This window comes from Mus caroli, unplaced genomic scaffold (assembly GCF_978045245.1).
Source record: "Mus caroli unplaced genomic scaffold, Mus_caroli_1 scaffold_19, whole genome shotgun sequence".
Lineage (NCBI taxonomy): Eukaryota > Metazoa > Chordata > Mammalia > Rodentia > Muridae > Mus > Mus caroli.
The window spans coordinates 87,681,354-87,709,344 of NW_028227274.1; the positions used below are offsets into that span (position 1 = coordinate 87,681,354).

General features: G+C 34.7%; 1 protein-coding gene and 1 pseudogene across 1 annotated transcript in view; both read right to left on the minus strand.

Moving 5' to 3' along the window:
* Positions 1–27,991, minus strand: part of Dok6 (docking protein 6) — a 456,129-nt gene that overhangs the window by 378,157 nt on the left and 49,981 nt on the right. The gene's annotated exons all lie outside the window — the stretch shown is intronic.
* LOC115029931 (U2 spliceosomal RNA) lies at positions 20,536–20,676 on the minus strand (annotated as a pseudogene).

Here is a 27,991-nt window from a genome sequence, read left to right on the forward strand (position 1 = left end):
AAAGACATAAAACCCATTACAGTAATTTCCATTAATGATTTAGATTTCACTGTCAAATATTTACATACTTTAAATGAAAGTAAAAAAAAATATGCATTTAGTATGGTTGAAGTGGCATTTTTCCAATGGATAATTTTCTTTAAAAGCTTGCTCAAAATATATTATAAAAGCTTTAATAAGCGTCCATTATTGCAAGGCTTTTCATCCATGTTCCCAAAAGGCACTTCCACTTCCTAACATTTTTTTAAGGACTCTATGATTTTATGTGAGCTTTATTTACCACATCACATATGCATAAAAATTTATATTATTTGCATTGATTATATTAACATGAACAACTTAAATTCTTAAATTCTTAAAATATAGATGTGCATTTTCTATGATTAAGAATGTTAATTATCATTGATTTTATTGTGAACAATCCAATTACCAAATCTACAGGGATATAAAGTTAATAATTAGAAAATGTATTTTGATTACAATTAAGTCGTTAACATACTACAACATCAAGTTGATAATTTTTCTTATTGTGAAGCAGCTAGATAGTAAATATATATTTTTATATTATTTTTGCATGTTTTAAGGTAATGTGCATTGATATAAATGTCCATGGCAAAAAAAATACTGCAGATGCTATTATTCTATATTTTCATTATCTTAAATTAACTTGCTTTATCTCTTGTAGTAAGAGTCTTTGAAGCACCTGTGTAGATGTGTAGGGTTCCAACCACAGAATGCAAACTTCACTGTCACACTAATATCAGGATTACTGACCTAAATGAATGCACTTTATGTTATGAATAAAAGGTTCAAACAAAATGACAACAAAATTTTTATTCTTGCCCCTAATTGAAAGCATATCACAAGGCATACAATGACAAAGCATATCACAAGGCATACAGTGACATCACTACTCAAAAGCACCTTCAAGTTCTTGACAAGTACTCACTCCCAGCACCATTCACTTAGACAAGCAGAGGTTGTTTGCAAGACTTCCATCTGCTCTTCACATCACCTGTGTCCTTCTTTACAGGACAGATCATCTCATGATAGTAATAAGTAGCAGGATATGTGACCTTCAGCTCCTTGGGTAGAAATACCCATGTGATAGGATTCAAGTAGGACATCTATTTCTAACTGAATGGTCTCTATCACAAAGGACTGATTAATTTAGTTCCAAGCAGTCTTACAGAGAAGTGCTTCTTGCCAACTTGAAATATTTACATTACATGTTTGCTCAAAATTCAAATAGAGATAAAGCTCACCTATTCATATCATTTGATCCTTTAGACACATTTTTGACAACATAAGACATGGACCAATAGTCAGAAATCTAATCTTTTCAAGCATTTGACTGAACAAGTTATTTACATGAGACATTTATCTTCTTCTGAACCGTTTTTTTAAGAATCTGTCTTTCAGACAAAATGATAAGTGATAGACAGAGGGTGGGTAGTAGATGCTGGATATATGATTGATCAATGACTAGTATAGATAAATAAATATAATAAGTTATATTAATGAGTGATTTTAACGTTTAACAACTTAAGCAATTATAAAAACCCATTTATTGACAAACTCATTGATTCACTCAAAAATATATATTGAACAGTTTCTCAAACATGGAAGATGAAACACTGGATATAAATTAATGAATAATATTGTTTGCGTGGCAATTGAACTTTTTACTAATCATTTAACTTCATGGGAAAAGAAATAAAGTATATTTGAGACTGTCAACTGAAATAATTTGAAGTACATCATTATTATTGTTATTCTTAAATTTTGAGGAGGAAGATAAAGGGTACATAACACATTGGATCATGTTCTAAGTCTAGGGCACTATGTTTGGTTTAAATTTTCTGTGGAATCAGAAATCAGTGTATTTAGCCTTTTAAACCCAATCACAATGATGGTTTTACTCTTATTGATCAACAAGGCTGTCTACCTAAATAAAGAGACTATTCATATTGTCAATCAGGAATGTCTCTATTCTTCTAAAGGGACTTAATAATGAACATCAAGCCCAAAGTGGTAAATTTTTCCCACACACAGATTTTGGAAGGGGGTGTCTTTGGGTGCTGCTGGCACATGTGTATATTAGATGATGGGTGTTCTGATGTTCTCTGTGTTCCAAGTTAAATACCACCTAGAGCAATGCCTCTTCCATTATGGCAGTTTTCTTTTCCTCATTTTTCTTTCTCATATCCTACTTGCTAGGAAACTTTATAAAGCACATTAAAATGGATTAGTCAACATATCTTATATAGAAATCACTTTTAAAAGAAAACAGATTCAACAATCTAAAAGCAGTTTGTCCAATTGCCACAAAGGTTCTGAATACACATTTTCACTATCTGCCTCAGATCATCTTTAAGTAGGACATGATGAATATCCTTGTGAGACCAGGGGTTGAATGAAGTATTGCTTCCAAGATTGCAAATGATCTCCCCATTTAAAGGTAATTGATATTCTCTCTCTCTCTCTCTCTCTCTCTCTCTCTCTCTCTCTCTCTCTCTCTCTCTCTCTCTCTCTCTCCCTCCCTCCCTCCCTCCCTCCCTCCCTCCCTCCTTCCCTCCCTACCTCCCCCTTACCCTCATGTTTGTGTGTGAATTGTGGATTTACTAGTTTATTTACTGACTAAAATTCATGATTGTTCTCTCATCTGATGCAATTATATACAAAAAGCATAGACAATATGGCATTTTAAAAGTATTTTGTAGGATCCCTAAAAATGAGAAGGCCATCATATGCCTATGAGAAGACATATGTTATATAGCAAATGTACTGGCTGGAGTTCCGGTGCTGGGGTGTTAATTCAATTCAAATGATTAAAAACTATATTAAATGTCTTTAAATGGAAGAACACTCAGAAGGGCATCAACATATGTTGATGAGTATATTACTTTGGGCTTTGGGAACCTGGCCCTTTCCTCCTTAAGCAATTGTAGGTAGCAGTAATGGCAAAACTTAAGGCCAATCTAGATTTTTAAAATATTAGTTCTTTAATTCATTGAGTAAACATGAAACACAAAAACTGAAAATGTCTGTATTTCAGGACTATATAGTAAAAGTAAAATGACTTCTAAATTTAGGCTTTCTTCCTATCACCAAAAATAAATCATCTATGCTTCTCTATGCATGCTTAAAAACCTGAGACATTTATTTTAGATCTATTCTATAAATGAAATATTTTAGTTACTTAAACATAGAGAGGTTTGGAACTGAGAAAAAGCATATAATGTTACAGCAAAACATTGATCAAAGTGCTAAAACTTAGCACTGTTTCAGCTATGCAATGATTTTACAAACCTAGAGAAAGTTTACCTTAGTGATTGAGGTAGTTGCTTAAGAACTGTTATTTACAAATCAAGAAAATTACAGTTTCCTTTGCATAAGAGCAACAAAGATATCATCTTTGAGTAGGACCTTTCAACCTGTTGTCAAAAAAAGAGGCTTATTAAGGTGTTCATCTTGCTTACTAATTTGAAAACTTTTATTGGATACTGAAATTAATTTAGGTTATAGATAGGGAGATACAACTGAATCAATAAAGCAATTACTAAAATAAAGTTTGTTCTTCAAATATGAAGGAAATCTAAAGGTTAGAGCCTTGTCAAGACCTTTCCTATCTGAATTTTGTCAGGAGAAGCCAAAGTGAAGCCTAAAGTTGTGTGAAGGTATCATTTAACTTGAAGAAGTGTCTCCTTCTCAATTTATTACTGCACTCTGGAGAAGAGTTTCTTGAGGTTTGCATGCCAACTGCTTTCTCTGGAGAAAAGGACCATAGTTCTTCAAGGGATAAGAGAAGAGGTGACAAGAAGAGACATTATCAAAGGAAAACTTCAAGGAGGTGTCACACAAACACTATGGAAATAGGAATGTAATGACCAGTCCTCCTAGACATCCTTATACAGCTTCTATGAAATAAGACTTATTAGATTCTATTTTGCAATAATAATAAGTGTTGTAAACAGAGCACCTCAGGATTCCTGGATTGCATCCTGTAATTAAAGAAGATCAATCAACAAGAAGACATTTAGGTTATCCATGTTTCATAGGCAATTCTTTGGTTTCAGTGATAAAATTCCTTATCATCTAGATTAATTTCTCAAATATAGCAGAGATATACATGTAGAAACAACTTAAAATCTCTAAAACATGCTCTTCTTGTTATTACAAATCATTATTTCTTTTTACCTTTTCACTTTTCCTTATATATCCCTATATAGCCAAATGAGTTCATTTCTTAAACATATATGATTACTTAAACATATATGAGCATATATGTTCATGGGACATGAACATAAATGGATATAATTTGGCTTCAGTTCTCTCTTAAATTCATTATGTTGAAACCCTCATGCTCTATCCCATTTACAGCAAATCAGCAGAGCTCAGACCACATTCCTGTAGCTTTGTATCCTTAAAATTCTTTCCACAACCTGTGTTGTAGCAAATTCATTTCTTATTTCAATAAAATGATCTCCAGCAGTGCAATACAAGTATATTATGAAATCTCAATGTATCACTACAAAAGTCTCACAATTTCAACAGATCAAATAATGTTACCTTGAAATAATGTGATATAAGTTCAGAACACTATATATATTTAAGAGACTAATATACTTTAAATGATTTCTGAATATTTTAGAAATATTTTATATGTTTAAGACCTCATTTTTATATATCTTAACCAAGAATATGTAACACATGACAAATATGTAAGTTCTTGACATTATTATAGTCTGTAAATAGCCATAAGATTGGCATTCCTCTTTCTATTTCAAAGCTTACATAAAGACTTTAGAGGTGGCTTAGCAGTTACACATGCTTGCTGCTCTTCCATAAAACCAGGCTTCAGTTCCTAGGATCCTCATCGGGTAGCTGAACCTGCCTGTAACTGCAGCCCCACTAGATCTGACTTCTAGTTTCTAATAAATGTGCATATATATATATATATATATATATATATATATATATATACATATATACACACACATGCTGTGCACACATGCACACCCACTTGTACACACACATTCAAATACACTCACAATCACTCCAAAACACACATGGTCTTTCTCATAATAATAAACTTATGACAGAATAAATTTTTTAAAATTCAGGAAATAAAAATAAGCAAGTCCACAATGTATCAGTTCTTAGCTTAGTCTTATAAATTATATATACATGAAAATACCTTCAGTCACAAAATTTATAACCTGTCACACAAAAATGAATTTTATCATTTATTTTAGAACTAAATTATTATTATTATTGTAAGTCATTACAACTATTAATTAACACTTGGTATATCATTATTATTTGACAAATAGGAGAACATTCATCAATAATAATAAGTAAATATATAAAATTAAGTTAGTACCTGAAGAATTAAAAGTGGTTTGAATGTGCTAACTTACTAATAATTTTTGAGAGTGACTTATTATTGATTGTGTCTAAGTTTATTAGTGGTGCTCATAATTAAATTAAAATTAGGTCATCACTGAATACTCATGAGAGATGAAACACATGCAAAATAAATGTTTAATTACATGTGTGATCCTTCATTCAACATCCTGTATAGAATCTTAATTATTTAATTAAATTCTTTTATATATGCATATAAGAGTTTTAAATAAACTTTTCTCCTCATGAAAATGAGACCACAAATGTCCAATGTCTATCCTTTTACTGTAAAGATATACTAAAGTTAATGAGTATATCATATTACCTAGAGATGAATGTTTAAATTACATAATATTAATGCTTATTAGTAGATCATTTTCTCTCTAAAGAATTCCTAAACACATTATCAAAAAATGTGCTGTGATGATCATGTTCCAGGAAATATCTGAAGTACAACAAAAACTGAGAGTAAAATTACACTTCTCCAGTTGCTGAACCTAAAAAATATGTCTTGGTGTTTGACATCTCTCAACCGCTCACTATCTGTAATGTAATGAAGGAAAGACATGGAAACATCATTCATTGTCTTAGTCAGGGTTTCTATTCCTGCACAAACATCATGACCAAGAAGCAAGTTGGGGAGGAAAGGGTTTATTTAGCTTACACTTCCATACTGCTGTTCATCATCAAAGGAAGTCAGGACTGGAACTCAAGCAGGTCAGGGAGCAGGAGCTGATTCAGAGGCTATGGAGGAATGTTCTTTACTGGTTTGCTTCCCCTGGCTTGCTCAGCGTGCTCTCTTATAGAACCAAGACTACCAGCCCAGAGATGGCACCACCCACAAGGGGCCTTTCCTCCTTGATCACTAATTGGGAAAATGCCTTACAGTTGGAACTCATGGAGGCATTTCCTCAACTGAAGCTCCTTTCTCTGTGATAACTCCAGCTGTGTCAAGTTGACACAAAACTAGCCAGTACAATCATGATACTGTAGATTATTTCATCTTGCTAAATGAACTGCATTTGCTAGATTTTATATGAACTTATTTCATTTTCTATACACAACTTTCTATTAACTGTTACACATCTGTTTATGTTTTACTGGGACTCTTTGGGACTACACTTGCTAATTTGCTAATATTACTCCTCTTTCAGAACAACTGATAGTCCCTGATCTTAGGGTTTACACTGTCTGTTTGTAGAGTCACCATGTCCTGAAATTAGCCATCATCTTTACGTTTCAAATTTACTTGCTTCCCAATATAAACATCACTTAAGATACTAATATATTAGTCAATAATATAGCAAAAAAATAATAAGGGTGTAAATGAGATCAGTATCTAAAATGACTCAATATTGTGAAAGATTTTTTCCCATAATTGATAAAGAGTAAAATTTAAATACCACTCATTACAATTCCCTATTCTAAATTTTATCAGAGAACAGCAAAAACAATATCAGTGAAAAGCCCATGCCATGAAAATAAAGTCTATCACAATTGCTCTGTAGTACAGCTTTAGGTCAGGCATTGTGATTCCACCAGAGGTTCTTTTATCCTTGAGAAGAGTTTTTGCTATCCTACGTTTTTTGTTATTCCAGATGAATTTGCAGATTGCTCTTTCTAATTCGTTGAAGAATTGAGTTGGAATTTTGATGGGGATTGCATTGAATTTGTAGATTGCTTTTGGCAAGATAGCCATTTTTACTATATTTATCCTGCCAATCCATGAGCATGGGAGATCTTTCCATCTTCTGAGATCTTCTTTAATTTACTGGTATAGCTACAGACAAGTAGACCAATGGAATAGAATTGAAGATCCAGAAATGAACCTACACACCTATGGTCACTTAATCTTTGACAAGGGAGCTAAACCATCCAGTGGAAAAAAGAAAGCATTTTCAACAAATGGTGCTGGCACAACTGGTTAACATGTAGAAGAATGCGAATTGATCCATTCCTATCTCCTTGCACTAAGGTCAAATCTAAGTGGATCAAGGAACTCCACGTAAAACCAGAGACAGTGAAACTTATAGAGGAAAAAGTGGGGAAAAGCCTCGAAGATATGGGCACAGGGGAAAAATTCCTGAATAGAACAGCAATGGCTTGTGCTGTAAGATTGAGAATTGACAAATGGGACCTCATAAAATTGCAAAGCTTCTGTAAGGCAAAGTACACCGTCAATAAGACAAAAAGGCCACCAACACACTGGGAAAGGATCTTTACCTATCCTAAATCAGATAGGGGACTAATATCTAATATATATATATAAATAACTGAAGAAGGTAGACTCCAGAAAATGAGATAAACCCATTTAAAAATGGGGCTCAGAGCTAAACAAAGAATTCTCACCTGAGGAATACCGAATGGATGAGAAGCACCTGAAAAAATGTTCAGCATCCTTAATCATCAGAGAAATGCAAATCAAAACAGCCCTGAGATTCCATCTCACACCAGTCAAAATGGCTAAGATCAAACATTCAGGTGACAGCAGATGCTGGCAAGGATGTGGAGAAAGAGGAACACTTCTCCATTGCTGGTGGGATTGCAAGCTTGTACAACCACTCTGAAAATCAGTCTGGCGGTTCCTCAGAAAAATTGGACATAGTACTACCGGAGGATCCCGCAATACCTCTCCTGGGCATATATCCAGAAGATGTTCCAACTGGTAAGAAAGACACATGCTCCACTATGTTCATAGCAGCCTTATTTATAAAAGCCAGAAAGTAAACAGAACCCAGATGCCCCTCAACAGAGGAATGGATACAAAAAATGTGGTACATTCACACAAAGGAGTACTACTCAGCTATTAAAAACAATGAATTTATGAAATTCCTAGGCAAATGGATTGACCTGGAGGGCATCATCCTGAGTGAGGTAACCCAATCACAAAAGAACTCACATGATATGTACACACTGATAAGTGGATATTAGCCCAGAAATTTAGAATATCCAAGACACAAGATACAAAGCACATGAAAGTCAAGAAGAATGAAGACCAAAGTGTGGACACATTGCCCCTTCTTAGAATTGGGAACAAAACACCCATGGAAGGAGTTACAGAGACAAAGTTTGGAGCTGAGACAAAAGAATGGACCATCTAGAGACTACCATATCCGGAGATCCATCCCATAATCAGCCAACAAACACAGACACCATTGCATACACTAGCAAGATTTTGCTGAAAGGACCTTGATATAGCTGTCTCTTGTGAGACTATGCCGGGGCCTAGCAAACACAGAAGTGGATGCTCACAGTTAGCTATTGGATGGATCACAGGGCCCCCAATGGAGGAGCTAGAGAAAGTATCCAAGGAGCTAAATGGATCTGCAAACCTATAGGTGGAACAACAATATGAACTAACCAGTACCCCCTGCAGCTCGTGTCGCTAGCAGCATATTGGTCGTGCAAACTTTATATGCCTCAGTACAGGGGAACGTCAGGGCCAAGAAGTGAGAGTGGGTGGATAGCGGAGTGGGGGGGTAGGGTATGAGGGACTTTTGGGATAGCATTGGAAATGTAAATGAGGAAAATACCCAATAAAAAAATTTAAAAAAAAAAAGAAAAGAAAAGAAAGTCTAAAGTTTACTTGATTGTCCACTGACACAAGTTTCTTAGCTTTGCTAGGTTTATGTAAGTTGTGAGCTCTGGCAACCGTTGTTTAAGTACAGATATTTTAATATCATTGTAAACAAATTACACATCGGATTTCCCATTCATAATACCAATACTCTGTCCCCAAATACACAAGTAAATTATGTATTAGTAATAAAATGATGATAACATTGTTATATTAGTATTTAGTAATAGATTCAGAAGTAATAAATATGAATCTTACAATGGTCCTCAATAAATCTGTTCCCAGAAAAAAATGATAAAAATGAGGAAATTGTAATAAGAAATTATAATTTTTTTTATTTTCTCAACTTTTATGTATAGAAATAAAATATTACAAAGTGATTGTTTTTCAATAATGTCCTAAGAAAGGAAAAGAAAAATCAGCAAGAGAAGGGAGTGGAATAGGAATAGGTAAGAGGAAAGAAAGCAAGTTAGCAGGGGTCAGAACAGAGGTCAGAGTCCCAGAATAAGCATATCAAGAAAATTCATGACTAATGCAATATTCCAACCAAATGCCCTACACTAAAATGAAGCTGTTAATTTGATTTTTAAAGTTAATCAGAAAATATAATGGAAATAAAATGTCCCCAAATTTTGTAGACCATGAAAGAGGATTTGTCAAGTGTGGCCATGGAGATTTAGAGTAAATGCACATGTTCTCTCTGTGTCTCTCTCTGTCCCTTTCTGTCTCTTTCTGTCTCTCTCAGTAAGAGTTTCTTTTCTCATTTGCTAGTATAAATGAATTATTTGTTTTTATTTGTCTTTCAGTATTGACGTATCTATTTCCAGAATTAGCATTAATGAGATTAAGTCCAATGTCAAGCCTGATGACTCCCACTGAAATCCCAGTCCTCAGGAAGATCACACAGGATTGCTGAGAGCCTGAGGCCAGCCTGAAATACATACTGAGTTTAAGACCAGCCAGGACTATAGGGTGAGAATATTCGAAAAGAAAAGAAAAGAAAAGAAAAGAAAAGAAAAGAAAAGAAAAGAAAAGAAAAGAAAAGAAAAGGAAAAAAAAGCTGAAGTAGTATTTTTTTCCACTGGTCTTTAAAGGCTTAAGCAACAAGACTTAGGAAGAATGAAAACATGATTTACAGTTAAATTCATTTTAAGAGTCAGAGTTACCATCTTGTCTGTTGAGATTATAAATAGACATTGATCTAAAAATAATCAGTTTTTAAAACTTTTTTTTTGAAATTGCTATGCAGTCTTATTACCCCTAATAAAAGCCAGAAATTTGATCAACTGTAATTTCTAAACATATGTGGATCAGCTCCTTTCAAATATATTTGATTCTATGCTTAAATATAAAGCAAAATTCTGGAGAGATGGCACAGCCTTTAAGAGGCCTTTATAAACTTAAGGATCTAAGATTAGTTCCTGGCACCCATATTAGGATACTAATGACTGCCTGTAACTCCAGCCCCAGGATATATCTCTTCTGGCTTTCACAGGTACCGATACACACATTACAGATACACAGAGACACATGCAGACACACAATTAATCTTTAAAAATATTTTTGAATTTCAAACAAGTCATACTATTTTAGAAGAGCTGAGTTATACATCATTAGTATTTAACCTCTGAACAGTCAGATCTCAATACTATTGAAGACACAACTAGACAAACCCTTGCTTTAAGCTTTCCATAGCTAGGCAATGATGCACAGAATGAGCCATGCAAGGTATACACACTCATTCCCATTCAGATGAAACTTCAGAGCCACATATTTAAAACAGCATGCATGTTCCTACTCCCTACTATCATAGCCTCGAGGGAAAAGGAATATCATAACAATTGCCACAACTAGTGCCTCTGATCCTGAATGATTCTGTAAAGCCTCTTTTTTGTCCTGAAAGTTTACACAATTTCACTAAATGTGAACTTTTTTTAAACTTGGAATTTTAAAGATATATTTCCAACAGTTATCATTATCATCATTCTTCATGGTGCTCCTAGGAATAATGGTAGATGCCCTTCATGATATTAAATCTCCATTAACAATGCTATATGCATGCTGACAGTAACTTATTATGAGAGAGATGTTAATGGAATTTATTTAAAGTGTATATAAATCAAGTTGTTCTATAATATTTTCTTCATCCATAAGCATGGAGATCATGATCTGTTTTCCCAGCCCTTGTGGATTCCTCTTGCTGCTCTATAGCTTGCTTTCTCCTGGATATTGCTCTCTTTAGGGACTTCACAAAATGTCTGTCTTATTACTGTGTTTGGGATACAGATGACACTGTCACATCCAGCTTTGACATTGACGATGAGTACTCAAACTCAGGCCCTCATGTTTGTGCAGGAAAAACTTCATCCAACAAAACATCTCCCTAGCAATATCTGTTTAACCCCAGACAATCCAGGTTGGGGAAGTCCTTCTGAGAGATCAAAGAAAAATATCAAGGAGAATGCTGAGTAATACATGAATATTTACTTCTTCTCATAAGAGAAGGATGACACTGACTCTGTGATACATTTTCTTTTTTGTTCCTCTATGATTTAGACTTCTAATGTCAGAAGAATTATTTTTTTCTATCTCATTATGGACAAATTACAAAAATATAAGTAGGAATTCATAAACAGCATGTTTCCATGGGATCCAGTCACAATGATGATTATACTGTGCCTTAGGAAGCTACTTGTACTCTTGGTAAGACCAATTTTTTTTCCAAATTTCACTAGGAAAAATAGATTCTAATATTAGCTTTTTCTTAAAAACAATTTTATTATCTTCTGATGTGACTGAATACGTTGTACAAATGTTGTTTTTCTTTATAGCAAAGTAGATTGAAGTATGCAGGTATATGATTGCTGTTTCTTCATAGCCATGTTATCCCATCAGGAATGACCTTCTGAGCCCTTTTCTTGGCATGCTGTGAAAATATTGCAATTGCAACCGCCAGAACATAAACAGAATATGCATTTGGTTTAAGCTTTATCTTGGGACAGCTATAGAATTTCAAATTTTAAGATATATTTAATAAAATAGAATAGATACTTTATTATTTAGAACATTTGAGATGCCATGATACAACTCTTAATACAGTTCAATATTTTGCTTGTAGGTTTAATGTTGTATATTGTTGTAGTTACAGTGATATTTTCTTACAAAAATGATATCACTCTATTCATTTGGTTTTTGACAAGATATTTTGGCTTTGGGTACACTATACTGTATTGCTTTGTGAAACTCATAAAAGATTTTAGCAATGCTATGGCCAAATATTTTCTTTCCAAAGAAAATATAGGTACTTTTCCAGGGACTTAATTATAAATTTATTAAACAATAAAAAGTTGCAATTAAAAAATTGACTCATTTTCCAATGAACTGATCTTTGTAATATATTGAACCATGTAAGCCTTCTATAAAAAAATTACGTGAAATTTGCCAGTACAGATATATCTTACAAATATTTTACTTGTGAGTCTAGAGTAAATTAACACATTTGATTCAAAACAAAGTAATGCAATCCAGATTGTGCCTTTACCTGAAAAAACCTCAGCTTAAAAATTGTTTTCTTTTTCAAAAAAGTTTTATTTACCTTCAATTTTAAATGGTCATGGAGCTATTATGTTGGAGTTTAGGAGAGAGTATAGACACAGTAGTAAAGCCAAGCATAAAATCAAATATAAAAGTCTAGTAGATGCTAGGATCTGTAGGGATCTACAGGCAGTGAGAAGATGACTGCCTCATGAGGAACCATTGAGTCTTCAAAACTGCAGGTGTCCTTCTGGTTTCTGGAATATATCTGCGGATATTTCATTGTGTAATTATGGAAAAAAATTAAAGGTATTTTAATAATTCTGGTTTACTCATTTCTCTAAAATATTTTATAATTAAGATTGCCAAATATGGTGGTTAATAGTGTCACCTTGATATGAGTTAGAAGAGAGTCTTCTGGGTGTTTTTGGGGGGTGACCTTTTGAGACTAGCTTCAAATAAGAAAGGCACAGTCCAGTGTGTGCAGTGTCTTTTGATAGACTGTGGCCTGGACTGAGTAAGTGAGTGAGCATCCATCTATCTCTGTTTCGTGACTGTGGATACAATGTGACTTGCCACCACCATGTTCCTGCTACCACCCTGGCATCCTTGCCATGCTGGACTGTAGACAGCACAGTGTTCTTTAATTTGCTTTAAGTATTTTATCACTGCAATAAGGACATTTAACAAACTTAAAATTATTACATTAGGTATATTTTTAAATTAAAAAATTAATTTGTAGTTTCTCTGGAATTAAAATTTATCCATATATCTTATATTCTATGTGGAAGTGTCAAGTTATGATTGCATTGCAATGGTGAATTGTTTGCTTTAACATTAGGAGTATATTCATTATATAAATTTGGCAGTGCCATTTTTTATCACTCAATTTTTATGTTTTAAGGTTTATTCTATAATTAAGACAAACACAAAATACACTTTTTCTGACATGTTAACACCATTATGAAAAACAGAAGGAATATCAGCAGTTGTCATTGAAGAGGAAAGGTATGAGATTCTTCGACATAGATGAGAACAGGACATTAAAAATTACATGGATAAATTGTATTAGGAATTTGGGTTTTTTAACATAGGTGCTTGAATTTATAATTTGTCTGCTTCTAAGCAAGTCATTGTGATTGAGGATAAATGAAAAAGAAAGAAAGAGAGAGAGAGAGAGAGAGAGAAAGAAAAAGAAAGAAAGAAAGAAAGAAAGAAAGAAAGAAAGAAAGAAAGAAAGAAAGAAAGAAAGAAAGTGATTGGCTTGGTTTCTCTTTAATCTTAGAGAAGACATAGCTTGTGGTTTTCCAACATTGGATTCTGATTTTTTTTTAAAGATTTTATTTATTTATTATATGTAAGTACACTGTAGCTGTCTTCAGACACTCCAGAAGAGGGGGCCAGATCTCGTTGTGGATGGTTGTGAGCCACCATGTGGTTGCTGGGATTTGAACTCTGGACCTTCGGAAGAGCAGTCGGGTGCTCTTACCCACTGAGCCATCTCACCAGCCCCCTGATTTTTCTTAATTAAGAAGAGGAATGATCTTGTATGTTATATTTTTGTTAGATGTTTAAAAGGGGCAAAACAAAGACATTTTTTTCTTAATTGTCTTTTGCTTCGATATTTTGTGGGAGGGTTCCTGTGCTGTTCTTGAGACTGATTGTATTGGTTTCTGGTTTTTTGGTTTTTTTTTTTTTTTTAATGGGGAGAGAAGGAACATGAAGTTGGGTGAGTGTGGAAATGGGGAGGAGTTAGGAGAATGGAAAAATATGATTAAAAGATATTGTATATTTTTTCTAATTAAAATTTTAAAAAGATAATTGTATTACTTACCTAAATATGGTTGGCTACAGAAAATACAGCCAATATATGTGATCAGATTTCTGGTGAATAATAAATACAAGGTAGTAAAATATTAATAATTTTTCTACAACATTTACCAAATTATAAAATTCAGTTGGAAAAATATGGCATCCATGACATAAGAAAACAGATACTTAAAAGCTGAAGTGAGAAATATGGTAAAATAATTTTTCCTTTAAAGTACAGAAACTTTTCATCAGACGACTTGAAAATTTCTGCATAGTATGCAGTCATCCAGAAACGAGTGTGCTTTGAACAAAAGGTAGTTTTTATTAAGTTAAAGGTGTGTCATGTATTCAATCCATCCATATGCTGTGAATGGAGCATTCCCTTAGATGTAATATTGTGAAATATCTTTTCTCTAATGTTCCTAAAGTACCATACCATGAGGACAGAATGATTTCTAAAAATTATAAATCATTTGAAGATTTTTTTCCTAAAATTTGGCCAGTGTCTTCTTAGACACTCAGAAACAATCTGAGTATCAAGCCCAGGCCTTACAAAGCCCCATTCACTCAGTATCTTCAATTGTCCTATTCTGCATGCTAGCTATCTCAATTCCTGCCATACTAGCTTAATACTTTTCTTCAAAGAGTCTATTTCCTACGTCAGAATGACTTTCCTCCTCCATGCCCTCTATGCTATCTTTAAGCCTGCTGATATGCTCCCATATGCATTACTGGGCTCCACATATGATTACTTGATTACAGATGCTTAAAAGTTTCAATGACAGCATCATCTGTTAATAGATTGGCTCCAACCCATTCTTGTCCCAAATATCTAAGAAACTGTCAATCCAAATCCATCTTGCTCCTAAGTGTCACAAGAACATTTTTTGGTTTTAATTATTAATTTTAAAAGTCCCAATTTAATCTATGGCTGTATTTTTCTAAAAGTCCCCAAGCTATTTTCAGCATACCCCATAGTCTCTTTGCACTGATATATCTTGAAGCCTCATTAAATCATTGAGGCCTCTGACTCCCAAAACAATGTAGTTATTTAAATTTAAAACTTAAGCTGATGCTAGATCTTACTATACATTACATTGAATATGAAGCTTTAAGAATTCTGTTTCTGTGCTTTTATCAGCAACAGCTTAGTTTCCAAGATCCATGACATTAATGTCTGATACTGACAGAAGTAGAAGGGCACCTGTGACATTGATTTCAAGTACATACTTCTCAGGAGCATGGATGGTGCCAAATACTTTGCACAGGACCTTACTTTGGAGCAAGATGAATTTAGATTGACAGTTACTTAGATATTTGGGACAAGAGTGGGCAGGAGCCATTCTATTTACAGATAATGTTTTCTGTATTTGATAAATCAAAGGGAAATGATATTATTGAAAGACACACAGGGTTATGGAGGAAGCTTATTGCTTGATGTGTTTTATACTGATTGAAGTAACAAAAAATAGAAAAATTTGATACAAAAGGTGACAAGAAGTTGTGAAATGCATTAAGCAGTATGTCAATCAGTCTTACTGTTTGTGTCATTAATGCCTACACCTTAACATAGTCTTAAATTCCAACAGTTTTTGAAACCTAATCAGAGGGATATTTAGTGGATTACCTGCTCTGTTGAATGCTTCATTTAGAAATAGATATATGTGCTAGCTTTTCATTAGCTAATATGAAGTCTCAGATAAGAAAAAAATCACACCATTGTTACCAGACTGTCGACACATGTGAAGATGAAAATGCTGGCAGAAAGAATCAAACAAATGAGGCGCTGGTTCTTTGAGAAAATCAACAAGATAAACCCTTAGCCAGACTCACTACAGGGCACAGGACAGCATCCTAATTAACAAAATCAGAAATGAAAAGGGAGGCATAACAACAGATCCTGAAGAAATCCAAAACACCATCAGATCCTTCTACAAAAGGCTATACTCAACAAAACTGGAAAAACTGGATGAAATGGACAAATTTCTAGACAGATACCAGGTACCAAAGTTAAATCAGGATCAGATTAATGACCTAAACAGTCCTATATCCCCTAAAGAAATAGAAGCAATCATTAATAGTCTCCCAACCAAAAAAAGCCCCATGGGTTTAGTGCAGAGTTCTATCAGACCTTCAAAGAAGATCTATTTCAAGTTCTTCTCAAAGTATTCCACAAAATAGAAACAGAAGGTACTCTACCCAATTCATTCTATGAAGCCACAATTACTATGATACCTAAACCACACAAAGATCCAACAAAGAAAGAGAACTTCAGACCCATTTCCCTTATGAATATCGATGCAAAAGTACTCAATTAAATTCTTGCTAACCGAAACCAAGAACACATCAAAACAATCATCCATCTTAACCAAGTAGGTTTCATTCCAGGGATGCAGGGATGGCTTAATATATGGAAATTCATCAACATAATCCACTATATAAATAAACTCAAAGTCAAAAACCACATGATCATCTTGTTACATGCTGAGAAAGCATTTGACAAAATCCAACACCTATTCATGATAAAAGTCTTGGAAAGATCAGGAATTCAAGGCCCATACCTAAACATGATAAAAGCAATATACAGCAAACCAGTAGCCAACATCAAAGTAAATGGTGAGAAGCTGGAAGCAATCCCACTAAAATCAAGGACTAGACAAGGCTGCCCACTTTCTCCCTACTTGAAGTCCTAGCCAGAGCAATTCGACAACAAAAGATCAAGGGGATACAAATTGGAAAGGAAGAAGTCAAAATATTACTATTTGCAGATGATATGATAGTATATATAAGTGACCCTAAAAATTCCACCAGAGAACTCCTAAACCTGATAAACAGCTTCAGTGAAGTAGCTGGATATAAAATTAACTCGACTCAATGGCCTTTCTCTACACAAAGGATAAACAGGCTGAGAAAGAAATTAGGGAAACAACACCCTTCACAATAGTCACAAATAATATAAAATTCCTTAACAAACATGAAAGTGAGCCATAAAAAGTAAGACAATGCATTGTTTATAGTCTCCTAGGACAAGTTTTAACTCAAGAGATTTTGAGAGAAACATAAATCCCACATCAGGATATGTGACAAATTACAGGAATTCATATTGATTAGATGATTTCTTTCAGACATGAGTCTGTTATTAGGAAAATGTGTTTATGAAAACAACATGCATGCTGTTAGGTTATTATCCTCATTAAGTGTGCTACAATTTGCAATTATGCTGGAGCCCAGGAAAAGCTGTGCATTAAAAAAATTGACATTTCTCTAGATGACCCATATTTTTATTCTTTTAGGTTATAGATTATGAATGACAGAAACACAGAAGGAAGCAATTTTAGTAAAAATAATATTGATAAAGTTTAAACTAAACTCTTAAACAGAAGCAGCAGAACTTGTAATGATTGCTGTTTAAACATTATTTGATATCAGTAAGATGCTAAAGACTTTTTTTGACAAAGCTGATTTCTTTCATAATATTGATATAACACAGAGGTTACCTTTGGATCTAATTTCCACTTGGACAAATATTCTCTTTGATATTCCAGAAAATATACATGCTTATACATGCAGACAAATGCAGACACACATATATCTATAACACATAAGCATATTCATTCTAACACATAATCACTTTCATCCAAAATTACTCATGCACAAAGAAATTTAAAAACATTCATTAAACCATGAGCTTCATGGACATAAGTACAAATATAGATTCTCAGGTGAACATGTAGAGAAACAAACATAGACAAACACAGATACACACATAAAACACACATGCAAGGATCCATAAATACATGCCTATGCATATTTAAGCATTCATGTACAGACACATGTAGAGTCAATGAAAAACAAACACATAAAACAAAAAAGACACACGGATATGCATACAAATAGCAACTTTTTCAGGTTGGTCCCTCCTGGCTCAAAGAATTTAGAAAGCAGGATGATCCTTAATGGCTGTAGGTACTTGGAGATACAATTAAAATAATTGATCAAATTCCCAAGAGAAACCCCCTTTGTAATTCTTAAGCTGTATTAATCTGGATTTGCTGAATCCTGCAAAGATTTGAGTTTTGTAATCTTCTGGCAAAAGAATTAATGAGATCATACTATACACAAATTCTCTACACAAATAATTTAAAGTCAGAGTTATTTACTAAAGTTTTTAATACCAATGAAAACAAAAAACAGTTCAAGCAGGACATGTATTTTTTTTTCATCATCTTAAAGAGTATGCTGAATAAATGTGGCTTCAAATACTTATGACATTTAAACTTTTTTTGTTGTTTTGTTTGGTTTGGTTTGGTTTGGTTTTTCCGAGACAGGGTTTCTCTGTATAGCCCTGGCTGTCCTGGAACTCACTTTGTAGACCAGGCTGGCCTTGAACTCAAAAATTCGCCTGCCTCTGCCTCCTGAGTGCTGGGATTAAAGGCATGTGCCACCATGCCCAGCAACATTTAAACTTTTAATAACAAAATTGAAAGAAGCAATATGTAATAAACATACTCACAGGAAGTTGATGTCTGAGAATATATTTTGTAAACTCTCATAACCTTCTTGTCCCAAAGGGAAAGGGAAAATTAAGAATACACTCACACAAGCACCCACCCACACACACACACACACACACATGTCTATTGGCTATGCAGGAAGCCAAATAGCACATCATTTAAGCATTTAGTCAATGGCTAATGAATGACTTCTACTTAACAGAACTAATGGATTGAGAGCACATATTTTTAAGAAAATACAAAAAGTACTTGCTTTTAATCCTAATGTTAGTAGATATATGGACAATAAATTATAATTCTGCCATAGTTATAACCAGTAGTTATAATTAGGACTACAGGAGCTTGCTAGGGGAACTGCAATTCATGGAAGAATTTCAAGACAGATTTCCTAGAAAAGTGATGCCATATCTACATGAAACATTGATTTAAAGATGATCAAATCAGAGCAGGATAGTCTGCAAAGAAAATTGTTCTAGATAGAAAGAGGAACCTGGGTTAAGTGTCAAAAGATAAAGAAAAGCCAGTAAACATGGTCTCAGAACTAGTTCACACATTGGTGCTAGAGCAGAGCTATGAGAAGCAAACCAGAGAAGAATATAGGGAATCACAGAGAATATATTTTTGAGTGACACGGAGGATGAAAAGAAGACAGTAGGTATTTCATGGAGTGACTAGGTCCGCTATATCCAAAGTAAAAAGAAGTAAAGGAGATATAAATTGTATGGCCATTTTTATTCCAGATTTTTCCTTCTTATTGAAAATAGATTCTTTTTTTCATACAATACATCCTGATTATAATTCACACTACTCCACTGAGTTCCCTCTCCATATCTACTCCCTTTCTGTCTCTCATTAGATAAAAAAGGCTACTCAGACAAAATAAAATATAACAAGATGAAGCAAAAACTATTATATTGAAGTTAGACATGTGTCAGGAGCCATAATGGGACAAGTTAATAACTAGCAGATGATCATCCTGAAGTGTACTGCCTCGGATTGGTATATAATCTGCGACAAGTGAGGCCTCATCTAGCAAGGCTGTGAGGGACTAAATTTTGGGAAGATTCCTGCTATTAATATGCTTTCCCTGTTATTATTAAACATATATAACAATCACTAAGTAGGAGCACATCCCCTTTGAAGCAGATCTCTGCAGATCCATGAAGATGAACTATCTTGTAGTCATGCTATATAGACAAATAGATGACTTAAGTCTTAATGATGATCCTATAAGAATTCCTAAAATTATATCTGTGATTATTAAGCTCTTTTATAACGGGTCTGCTATTAGGTCTTTTTCTGATAGTCAAAGCTACAATGAGAACTCTGTCAGTCTCCCAAGTGTCACCAGTTAATTGCTCTTAGATGGTAACCAGACTTTCTCCTACCCAGAGCACACCCCAAGAAGTTGTAAAACAATTAACCAAAGGTCATTAAAAGGCAACTAATGATTTATTGTAGGTGCTAGGACAGAAGATAAAATACTGACTGGGTTTCTCTATACAAAACTTCACTAATAAGTTAGTTATGGTTTTACACCTTCAGTGAACCTGTGGAGCTCAGACAAATGATGGATGTTTAGCCAGATAATTACTCCTAATGAATATGCATGTAAACATTTGTGTTGTAAACTTCTATTTTAATTTATGATTTGATTTTTTTGTGTGAACTTGTGATGAACTTTGTAACATGTGATTATGTATTCTGAAAGATGTATAAGTACTGAGGACAAAGAGGACGAGAATCATCAAGAGAACTAAGATCAATAAAGGAGATTTTTTTGCCTTTCCCCATTTACACTTGATCTTAGCCAAAAGGCCGAGAAGCGATAGCCTTTCCCCATTTAGACTAGATTCTTTTCCCTTTCCCCACTTAGAGAATTTTTCCCTTTGCCCACTTAGGATCTTTCTGCTTTTCCCCTTAGGTTGCTTTCATAGGAAACTTTTTACAACTTGGTAATAAACTCTATAATCACTTATCTAAGTGTCTTCTATTCCTGCAACATCCAACTAGCAGGCTAGCAGGCTAAATGTTAGAGCCCAGCAGATACTGCTGAGATAGAACAAAGGCTGCATTGCTTAATCCTCTGCTGTTAGGCTACAGGTGTTAAATTGTCTTTTACCCTCAGAAAGAGCAAGAAAGTTTTTAGGACTTTTTAGAAGTTATTATCAGCATTTCAGAATAATTAGAGAGCTAGAAAGCCCCCATACCCTCAGACTTTAAAGCCATCACCAGAGTCCTACTCTCAATCCACCACCAACCTGGCCCAACCTGGCAGACATGAAAACTCAACTGAAGAAAAAGAGGCCCTGAGAACAGGCACAAGTGTCAAAGACCCACTAATTCTCAGTCAGGGTTTCCATAAAAATACTAAGCTAAAAGCAATAATATATATGCAGGGGATCTGGTATAGTTTCATGTAGGCCCTATGCTTGTTCACTTTGTAAGTGCATATGTGTTGTGCTTGGTTGATTCAGGGGGCTTATTCTCCTGATGTCCTCCATCTCCTTTGGTTCTTACAGTATTTCTACCACCTCCTATGAATTCGCTGAGCTCAGAGGGGAGGGACTTGATGAAGACCTCCCATTTAAACTCTCACATCTTCCATCTTCTGCCAGAGAAAGCCTCCCTAATGATGATTGGATATGGCACTGATCTATGAGTTTAGCCGAATATCATTATATCATTGGAGTCATTTTGGTGGTATGTTTTTTTTTTTTTTTTTTTTTTTGACCAGTAGTGTACAATTTTACCCTAGGCCTCTGAGCTACCTAGTCTCTCATTGTTGCTAACCCAATTAGTGTTGGGTATAAGTTCCTCCTCCTGGAGTGGGCCTTAAGTTAAATCATACATTGGTTGGCTACTGCCACAGATTGTAGGCCATTCTTGCCCTATCATATTTTGAAGGAAGGACAGATTGTAGGTCAAAGGTTTTGGCCTTGTTTTGGTGTTTATTTCTTTTTGGGTAGCCTGCAGAATACCTTGTCACACCAAAGTGACTAGAATGTGGGAGTGAAAGATATATGCAGGCACCAACTCAACTTCTTGTTCAATGAGTTGAGGTGTTGTCTTCAACCATGGGGCCCAAGGTTCAGATTTTGGAGAGCAACCCTTTGTCTCAGCAACAAACCTAGGTTGTTTGAGAATGTCAACTAAATTGAATGCAACTCAGCCAGACCACAAGAAGTCTTGGCAACAAGATACAGTACGGCCAGTTAAGAATCCTTATTGCCCATTTTTAGAAGCTCTCATTCAGATCACTTTCATATATTCCAGGAAATCTCCACTGCTCTAGTTTTCCACATCAGACTCCAAATGCTCAGTCAATTCCAGCCTTCTCTCCCTGCATTCTCTTCCTCCACTTGAAATCCTCAAACACTGGATCCCCCTGTTCCTCTCTTCATCTACCCCAAGTCCATCTGTAAAATCCAATTTATTTTCCCCTTCCAGGGAGATCCATGTATTGTCTCAGGACCCCTCCTCTTTATTTAACCTCTTTGGGTCTATGGATTATAGCTTGTATATCACTTACAAAATGGCTAATATTAATTTAATGCACATACTCTATTTACAGTGGAGTAAATGTCCTGAAAATTATTCTCATCTTTTATGGGAGGGAAATGTAGGTCTAAAACTGGAAGGCAATGTGTGATTGAAATGTTTTCGATTTCATGTTTAGATAGTCTTCACTAGGCATTTTACATTAGTGAAATTGAAAGAGTGGGGGAAATAATTTAAAGTGAAATGAAATTAGAAGATTAAATAAGATCTGTCCTAATTTGCTTTTGTGCTGCTTTGTTAAGCATTATGAACAACAACAACAAAAACTTGAGGAGGAAAGGGTTAATTTGACTTTCAAATTGAAATACATTGCCATCCATTGCTGGGGGCAGTTGCCCTCTTCTATTGCTGTGATAAAACACCATGACTAAGGAAACTTATAAAAGGAAGGGCTTATTTGGGCTTATAGTTCCAAAGGGATAAGAGTCCATAACCATCACAGTGGGGAAGCATAAAATCAGAAAGATATGGCCACTGGAGCATCAAACTGAGAGTTAACATCTTAAACTGCTAACAGGAAGCAGAGAGAAAGAACTCAAAAATGGTACTAGTCTTTGCACTCTCAAAGCCTGCCCCAATGACATTCTTCCTTAAGCAAGATCATACTTCCTAGCCTCTCCAAACAGAACCACAGACTGCAGAACAAATATTCAAATGTCAGAAGCTATAGAAGACATCTTCTCTACCACAGAAGACAAAGCAGGAACTCCAGCAAAAACCTGGAGGCAGAAACAGAAGCTAAGACCATGAAGAAAGACTGCTTTGCTTCCACTGAATTACTCAGCATTTTTATTCATCCCAGTAACATCTGCTCAGAGATGGCAACATGGACAGTAGACAAGGCCTATTATATCAACTAACAAGAACACTTCCTACAGACATGCTCACAGGCCGACACAATAAAGGCAATTCTTCAGTTGAGTGTCCCTACTCCTGGTCACTTAATGACATAATGTTCATGTCAAACTAACAAAAACTAATCTGTACAATACTTCTATGTAAGATGGAGATGAGAAAAGCTGAGAGAAATTAGACTAAGTAGAAGTATATGAACCTTTGCATTTGGATGGGCCAAGTTAAGGCATGTCTAGAAACTAGTACAATCATAAAATATTTATTGGCAAGCTGAAGAATCCTTGTTAGATATTCTCAAGGTAAAGTGGGAGTTGAGATTACTGCTTTGAGTTAAGGGAAATGAGGCAGGTCAGGGGCTAAAGGAAAGAGAAGAAGGTTGAAATCAATATAAGAGAGTACTTTGCAGGCTCCTGATGAATTTCAAAACACTTCAAAAAAATGGGTGTGTGTGTAAGAGAGGACAGCCAACGTGTACCACCCACACACTCAAATATGTAGAGACAGAAATTGAGATAGAAAATGTATATGCATATGAAGTAGATGAAACAGAAACAAAAGTTAAACCTTATTAATTATAATAATAGTATAAACAATACCAGAATTCTAAAATATTCAGCATTTCTTAGGAGCAAAGATGTAAAGAAGAAATTGAGAAATTCAGGTCAGAAGCTGGTGACCCTGGTGGTTGAATTAGGGAAAAGCCGGATGCTGAGGAGGGAGACCTTATAGGAAGACCAGCAGTCTCAACTAACCTGGACCCTCGAGATTGCTCAGAAACTGAGACACCAATGAGGCAGCATACACCAGCTGATATGAAGTCCCCAACACATATACAGCAGAGGACTGCTGGGTCTTGACTCAGTGAGAGAAGATGCACCCAACCCTTGAGAGACTTGAGGCTCCAGGAAGTGGGGAGGTCTGGTGGGGAGGGGATTTGGGGTGGGAACATCTTCTTGGATGTGAGGAGTGGCAGTGGAGGTATGGGATGTGGAACAGTCAGAGGGTGGACCAGGATGGGGATAAAGACTGGACTGTAAAAAATGATTAAAGAATAAAAAGACATTTTTTTTCAAAAAGAATGTTCTATGCTTTCCTTATAAAGCACAATAAAACATTTTGCACATGTGCATTTATGTACATGTAAAAGCAATAAAATAGAAAATTACAAATGTGAAGCAGAAAGTGTTATTTCTCTGAAAATTCAAGAGTGAACCTGTTTTGTTTGGTAATAAGAAACTTCAGGAAAGGCACAAGCAGATTTTTAAAACATTAGCTACAAGGGTACTGATGATAGACTCAGTTAAGTGCAGCACAGGCATCTGAACCTGAGCTTTAATATCACTACGCAAGGACTAATCTGGATATATAATGTAATCACAGTGCTGGGGGCAGCAGCAGGAGGAGCATTGAGACTTGCTGGTCAGCTGGACTTGCCAAATTCATGAGCTCCATCCTTAAGGAGAAATCCTGCCTCAGAAACATAACATGGAGAGAAATAATGGAAGATATCAACCTCCGCTGGAGTGACTCTCTCTCTCTCTCTCTCTCTCTCTCTCTCTCTCTCTCTCTCTCTCTCTCTCTCTCTCTCTCCCTCTCCCCCCCCCCTCTCTCTCTCTCTCTCTCTCTCTCTCTCTCTCCCTCTCTCTCTCTCTCTCTCTCTCTTTCTCTCTCTCTCTCTCACACACACACACACACATATACAGACACACAAACACACACCACATATATACACACACATGCACACATGCATGACTATTTAAGCACACAAAATAATGATTGAAACATGAAGAGACAATTGACTACTTTTTAGAAATAATACTCTTTCATCATCTGTACATGATAAAATATAAGAGATTGGTCACACCTTTAATTTTACCTGCTGGTGAGATTGAGACATTGACCTCAGCCATTCCAGGACAATCTGAGAAACACATTAAGACAGTGCATAACAAAATATATAAGAGATCCCATAAATTAGCTGCAAAATAATAAATACACTAAATGTCTCTCAGTATAATCTTTTCAAAACAGTGAGCTTACCTACAATTTGCTTATCTATTCATAAAAAGATATACACATGACTTAATATTATATTATTAGTTTTAAGTTATAGTCTATAAGTTGAAGCATTAATATACTGTTGTACAAGCAGAATCAAGTCTAAGTTCCACCTTTATATAAAATATAAATTAACACACAAACATACCTACATACACCCATACACACACACTCACACCCACCCACACACACCCATACACACACGCACAGATATACATATATATACATATATATATATATATATATAATTAGCTTATGTGTACCAAAAAATATTGGTATATATCTAATATAAGTCCATATACTATATCCATGTATCCTGTTTGGTGTATTACTGATACGGTGACATACATATCTTTTTCTTGGTACATTGTATCAGGACATGGTATTTGTATTTGGCACATGATAGATAATTTTGTTACTTAAATTAGGATTTTACTATTTTATGTTTTCACCCAATTATCAATTATGCCTTTGAGATGCCAAAGTTTTTAAATTCAGACTCCATTTTAGAGAACCTGACCTAAGTTTGAACTCAAGTAAACTAACAGGCTAGTACCTAGCATTAGTTTCCAAGTTGCCCCCCAACAAAATCTGAGCTTAACTCCAGTCTCTAGGCTAATCCCCAACAAGACCAGAATTTCCAGGTTACACCCTCAACGATAACAGTGTTTCCAGGTTATTTGTCCAACAAACCTGCACCCCAGATTACAAGTCCATCCCTTGCCTAACAACGACCAATGCAGAGGGGAGCAGAAATTAAGTTTATAATATGACTCCAAGCATGAGCCAATTATATTAAAGGCCACAGGAGTTCTCCAATTAGATGCTTGCACACTTACCCCCTACTTGCTGCTTACAAAAAGCCTTATCCTGATATACATTCAGGGTTCCTCCACCACCAAAACCATTCTGCATGACTGTGGTGCATTGGGGGGAGGGGGTGAAAGCTAGTTCAAATAGAATAAAAGACCCTGCTGTGAGTTGCATTGGATCTGCTCCTGTCTGTTTTGGGGGATCACTAACATTTCCCTGACACAACACCTTGATTATTCAATAATTTATTTAGTATTTGTGAAAATCACTATCATTTATTATGCATTTCTTATACCTTCTTGGTAAGCATAAATTTTATAGTCTTCCTTACACTTCTAAGATATTATGCCAGAAAATATAGGTAGCATTTCAGAACTGAGAGCAAAGTAAAGGGTATACACTGAAGTCAGCTGGGAGAAGATATTACCTTGAGGACAATTTAAGCATGAAAATTAATATTGAAGGTTTAGCACAAAAGTTTGTGTCAGGGTTTTGACAGCAAAGTGGTAGTTACTATGGGCTTGAAAGACTTCTGAGGAAAAGAGAATGAGAATAAAATCATTAGAGGTAGAGAGAAGGAAGCTCTACCATGCTGTCAAACACTTGATAACTACAGAAAACATAAATGTATTGAGAAAGGAATAAGAGAGTGTAATAACTGTATTCATACTGTTTTATAGAAACAACAACAACAAAAAAAAACAGTACCTGTAGAGAAGAGAGTTATTTATATTAACTATGCTTTAAACATCACACAATCAAATGCATAATCAAAACTACATAGGACTGCATAGATATTTAAAGGCTTTTATTCTTTAGATTTATTTTGTATCAATTTTAATCAGTGTTCGGTCTGCATGCATATAAATTTTGGTGCTCATATAGGACAGAAGATGGCATAAAATCCCTTGGAACTGAAATTACAGATGGTTGTGAATGGCTATCTGGATACTGTTATCTGAACCCAAGTACCTTGCAAAGCAACAAGCAAATTGTAACCCACATCTCCACCTCCAATAGATATGTAAAGTTTGTAAACTTTTGCAGACATTTAAAAGTAAATAAAATAAATAAAGTAAACATTAGAAAATTAACTAAAATTTAAATTCTCCAACAAAGCCAATAAATGACAGTACAGAAATAAGGAAATTTATTTTTAAAGACAGGTGACCATCTGAAAACAAAGTAGCTACTTTAGTAACCTTTTCCAAAACACACAGCATCAATATACAATTATGTCACCAAGATTTATTTGAAATGTGTATATTATATTAGTTATACATATTCAAGCCAAGTACCAGATAGAATCAGCAAATTGTCTTCACGTTTCTTTTGGAAGATATTTAAGGTAAATAATAATTAAATATTATTCATTGTAAACGAGTTAAAGTGATGGAATATTATTTATGGGGAATATCAACGTGGAAATAACAGAGTAGTTTGTATAGTTACCATCAAGGCAGTTTATTTCTACCTCCTAATCAGAAGCATCCACTCCTCAAATTTAGGAAGTGAACTATTAAAAATCAATAAATGTCCAAAAAAATGACATATTAAGTATTCAATAAATATTATCACAATTAAAATTAGTGTTATCAGATAACATGAAGTTCAATGAAGAGAGCATTCAGAAAAACTGATGACCCACAAAATAAATTCAGCAATAAAATTAAGTGATAACGAAACTTAATTTTCAGAATTTGTAATATGATAAACTAAGTAATACTTAAACAAAATAACTATAATTTCAAAGCACCCCTAGAATTAATAGAGTATTTTGGTATCAATGATAAAAAATAAAACATGGAGTACTGTGATGGTTCTGTGCTACAATAGGTGAATAAAGAATGCTTATTTT